Raw genomic sequence first — 6,000 nt, forward strand, 5'->3', positions numbered from 1 at the left:
CTATGAATTCTCAATAATTTTGAAATTTTGTGCTCCACTTTATTGATCTCTTTCTTTATATAGATTCATGGAACTAGGAAACATGTGTTACTTTTAGTGATGTTATATATTCACTGTTCGCGCAACTGTTGTTGTATTTTCACAACATTGTATGACAGGATCGATTGTTCACGCTCTCCTGTTGTACTTTCACAATAGGAGAGCGCGGACAATTATGTTGTACTTTCACAACATTGTACGACATGATTGGAAATAGCATTCATTAAAGCATTATTGGCAGTCCAACACAGAGTGCTTGCTCTCATCCATTTATTCTAACTTAATATATATAAGTTTTCATTTAAAGATTGTAGAAAATTCTTTTAATAATTAGCGTTCTTAAGGGGTTTCTTATGTATTTTAATAGAAAGAGCATCCTTATGTTGACAGATATTGACAACTTGGAAGGCTATTTGGAGACATACCACAACAATATGAAGATGAACTGTTATATGTTTTTACTATATATCTAGCTAAAAATAAAGTTATGTGTGTACTTGTAACACCCCATTCCGAGAAAATATCATTTCTCAATTAAATTAGGGGTGATTATTATTAATTATGAGTACTTTTTCATTTATTATGTGAGTGTTTATTATTGTAAGCTAGCGATTTCTGTGTGATATTTTCTTCTAATCAATAACATATCCAAATTTGGATAAGTTTAAATATGCATATAATTGGAGACTTTTGTTATTGGTATTGCTAATTATCCACACTTGCTTTGATTTGAAATTAACAATGAGAATACATGCATCATGCATATATCAATTTGAAGGGTGCACTACAAAAAGACAGGTCTTTTGGTCACAACTTTTCAGTCACAATAGTCATTAATGGTATATTTGGTGACAATCCATCATTCCTAATTAGTTGTCCTCCAAAACCTTTAGTTATGAAATTTTTCCACTTTTAGTTACCGAAGATTGTCAAAAGTTGTGACTAAACCTTCTGCTACAGGACTTTCGATGACAACATTTAGTAACGAAAAGAGAAGAATTGGACCTGGCTATGGCCTTTTTATTGGGTCTTCCACTTTTATTCAACAAGTTTGATATGCTCTTGCCGGTCTTAACTACCATATGGCCTATTACACAATTATAAGAATTTGATGGGCCTCTAGTAATAGTACTATTGATATAATTTTTATAAAATAACAGTTTAAAACCTTTTTTTATGAAAAATAATAGTATAGTTAGATATAATCACCACAATTTCTTCATAAATTATAGTACAAACTACTATTACTAAGAGAGGCCTCATTTGAAATATTTGCACCGGACCCCAAAATCTCATAAATGAGCCTCACAAATTCACAATCTTCAAAGATATATGGGAGTCCTCGGATGTGAGGACCTATATATGCAATCTAGCTATTTGAGTTTGGTGCATTAAATCTTTGAGTCATACACCATATTAGTCTAGATATGTTCATAGTTGTTAAACACGTCCAAGTTTCAAATTAATAATTAACTTCTTATTTGGGTTAGCATATTCTAGATTTCCTAAGCATTTTAGAAAGTTTAAATTATCCTAAAATTTTCATAGGAAGTGACCTCACATTTTCACTCGCATAGGTCTACTCATCATATGTATATTACTATATATTGAGAGCAGTTTTGCTCGCTTCTTTTAACTATGGTGTATGCTTATCTTCCTTCTCAAATCATGCCATTTCTTTACAAAATTAACTCTAGTTAACATATTATATATTTAATTAATTTTTATTTATTTTACACAAAACTCTCTTTCTTTCACATTCTCTATTTCTCCTTTCTCTCTCCTGCATTCTCTTTCTTCCCGACTCACAACATTCTTTTTTTTTTTTTTTGTATGAAAAGCATAGCTGCTTGCATTAAGGCTCATGGCCAAAAACATCTCCCTCATCAGAGAGGGCAAAGAGTAACCAAGAAGGAAAATGTTCCTTCTAGAGTGTAGAGACATCTAAATTAATAGAGTACTGGGCAACTAAGTGTGCCATCCTATTACATGATCTTTTACGAAATTGAATAGAAATAGTTAATTTGTCACTGATCCATCCTCTGAGATTTTGAACCACATGCCCATGACTTTCCTACCCTCGCAAACGTTATATAAACCCCACTCCTCATTCCTCTTCTGCGTATCAATGAATACATAAATTTCACTTTCTAGGTTCCCAAACAGAGTTTCTCTTTCTTTTCTCACTAATTTGAAGCATGCATACCCATTTGGGTTTCTGTGATTCTTGGGGTATGTGTCAAAATCTTAGTGTGTCAGTAATTGTAGTAGCAGTGATATGTAGAGAGAAATGGGTTTCGGTGGGAAAAGGCTGGGTGTGGGATTTTGGGGATATTGGTTGGGGGTGGTGGTTTCTGGAGGCAGAGAGAAATGCAGAAAGGTGAGAAAGGCTGGGTTTTGGGGGGTGGCAGCGGCAAGGGAGATCGAGAAAGAGGAGAGAGGTGAGTCAGGGAGAGAGAGAACGCAGAGGAGAGAGAGAGAGAGAGGAGAAAGAATGTGAGAGAGAGTTTTGTGTAAAAAAAAATAATTAAATATATAATAAGTTAACTCAAGGTTAATTTTTTAAACAAATGTCATAATTTGAAAGGAGAGGTGAGCATACACCCTAGTTGAAGGAGGTGAGCAAAACTGCTCTCCTATATATTACATCTAATAAAACCACACATGCATATATGACTATAGAATATTAGGAGTTGAAGGTCAACCTCACATTAATTATGTTGAAGTCATATCCTATTCTCATAGAATCATCGATCAGGACCTGTCCTGAAATTTTTGGGTTCTATGTCAATAACAAATGATGCCGGCCTTTTAATTTCTGTATGTAAAAAAATCATGTATGTTCTAAGTTAATTTAATCCTTTAAAAAATGTATCAATTATTTAGTGATATTTTTTTTCTCAATATTGATCGAGGTTCCAAGTAGTCCAAATCCCCCTCTCACAAGATTTTTTTTTTTAAAAAAATCCTTAAAAATTTACACATAAAATTGTGTAACCATTTTCTTAAAATCTAGCATTACACAACATTTTTTTTTTATTCGTAGCATTACAAAATTAATAATATAATTTTTCAACCTCTTTAATACCCAAAACAAAAAGTATTTATTTAGACATGACAATAGAATGGAAAATTTAGTCATATTCAAAAGAAAAATTACGTCAATCTTTCATCTCCATCCACAGCATTCCAAAGAGATTTCTTGTATTTATTTTTTTATTTTTTTTTTGAAAGGGAGGGGCCTAAGCTATGAAACAACCATCTAGAGTAAAATAGCTCTCTTACTATCCAAGCCCATGCATCGATCAACAGCCAAAAATTCGAAAGAGAAGAAGGACCGGATGAAACATGAAAACCTAAGACAAATGATCAGCAACCTAGCTCATTTTGGTCCCTATAGGTGTGTCTTACTCCACACTTCCAATCTGTAGCCAGGTACTAATGAGATTTCAACCATGCACATATAAACAAAAGGAAAAAGGGAAATTAAAAAGCCCGGCAATAGAATTTGATATGATGTCACTATCATTCATTAACATGATTATAAAGTCACTCAATAACATATTATAATTGTTGATGAACAAATTTCTTCAAGGTCTTCGTCAATCACTACGTCACTCTCCTTCTACTCTGCACACTAGAACAAATAACACAAATCGTAAGGGGGCACTTGTGTGGTACTGGTCAAGGACCCTTCGATGCTCAAGTTAATAATCACACATTTTCAGAACAGTCTAGAGAGTTAGGGTTACATGTCATATATACATATATGAGGGCTAATGTGCCCCTTTTATAGTGATTATAGCCGAAGATCTCCTAGTCCTTGTTGAATTAGGGTTCCTCACAACTTGCCGCCTAAGTCTTAACTTAGGATAGGTCGCAATTCCTGCTTGTTCAAGTAGAACACGCCTTCTTTTAGGTTAACTCTCGCACAAGTTGGGCCTTCTATCTAAGAAGCCCATCCACTCCACCCTAGTTGCCTATGGACCTCACCACCTGGAAGCTCATGGGTCCCTAAGTGTCATCTTGGGCCGACACCGGTACTGGGCCATCTCCAAAGCGCCCCCCTCTCCAAGGCGTCCCTTGGGTGTGGGCCTCTGAGACTCACCTATAACGAAGCCGGCCCTAAGCCTAGATCATTGAGACTTTAGCCTTCCATTAATGCCAAGGCTAAGCTCCCCTTAGCCTTGCAAGTTCAATGCACCAAGGCCCTCTTAGGCCTTGCGCCTTTATAATATCGAGCGCTTGTATCCATGGGGGCTAACCCACGGTCCTTAACATGCAACAACTCGTGTCTACGCTAAGGCTAGTCTTGCTTCTCTTGGTCACCAAGCCTCATCGGCCTTGGCTTGTTGGTCGCCAAGCCTATAATTGAGCCTTGGTCCTTTGGGTCACGAGCCCATGCTCGGGCCTCGTCCTATCCACTAAACTTTTCGGGCCTATGGACACATTTCTAGTCTCTTGGGCCTTTTTTTTAGCCTATGTCTAGGCAAATAACGATCTCAAGACCTGTTATTTTCATTTCTACGACACTTAGTTCTGTTCGATCAATATGGGTATCAACAATAACTAAGTGCATGCAATGCTAGGGTGCCCTAAATTTGTGCCCTAATTGACATGGCATTCCATGTCAAATTATAATATTTGACCTGTCATAATTTTTCAAAAAACAAAACATAAATATAAAATAAACAAAAACAAAAACAAAAAAATAAATAAATAAATCACATTCTTCTTCCAGCCATGGCAACCATGGCATCTTTTCCCCACCATTTTTCATAATTCCTCATCACTCTCCCACCTTATCCCTTCCTATCTCTCTTCCATCGCCCACCCTTGTCTCATCTAATTTCGTCTTTTCTAGAAATTTTATCATATTAGTTCATTTACATCTTCAATAGAATTCACCCTCAATTCAAATATGGTCTCCTTTGATTCCGTACCTTGGAAAAACCCACCACCCAAATTGCCACCAAAGTCATCGAAAATAATCATAAATATAAAAGGATAGAGAGAAGGAGATGAGGTGGGAGAGTGATGGAGAATGAAGAGTATAGGTGGAAGTGGAGATGGGACATGGCTACAGGAAAAGAAGAACGCATAACTTTTTTTTTTAATATTTATTTTGATATTTTGTTATACAATTTTACATTAAAAATAAAAATAAAAATCAGTGTGAACCATTAGATTTTAATATAAAAAAATCCCAATTGTTGTGAAAAATAAAAAATGATGTGTATAAAATAATAAAACATCAGCCATATATATCATTATGGCACAATTAGGACACACAATATTAGGGTCCAAAATCTTTTCCATATAACTAACTAATAGAAAATTACAAAATTAGGGTAGATATAATTCTTGCTTCTTGAATTTTTGTATATATTTAGTATTAATGTATTAATTTTTCACTTGTATATATAATAAAAAGAAACTTCTCCCCGGCCCCTCACCCGGGAATGGAAAAAGGGAATACCCTTTATGCAAAATTGATCTTATGTCATAACCATCGGTCACCATGAGGATTTTCTGATGTATGATGGACCGACCCTTAGGGGTGATCGATCGCTACATCAGTTTTAAGCAAAAATAAACATTAATCTAATCCAAAGAAATCAACACATACACTAGAATTTTTATGTTGAGATTTTTTCATTCATTCTTGATCTTCCTTTGTGTTCTAGATCTCTCTTATTATCTTCCTCTCATTTTTTTTTTTTTTTTGCTCAATTACAAAATACACCCACCAACTATAGTGGATATTTCAGCTTGGTTCATGAACAAAAAAATGTTTTAGATTAGTACAAAAACTAATAGAAAGTTACAAAATAACATATCTGTTATAAATTTCGTCAATAAGGATATTAAATGTCAGTGTAGATAGTGTTGACGTGGATTTCTTGAATGATGTGGCTACCAAATTTAAACCACATGGATTAATGATGTCATATTTAATTT

The sequence above is a fragment of the Dryas octopetala genome, chromosome 4 (assembly GCF_963921425.1).
Source record: "Dryas octopetala chromosome 4, drDryOcto1.1, whole genome shotgun sequence".
In the NCBI taxonomy this organism is placed as follows: domain Eukaryota; kingdom Viridiplantae; phylum Streptophyta; class Magnoliopsida; order Rosales; family Rosaceae; genus Dryas; species Dryas octopetala.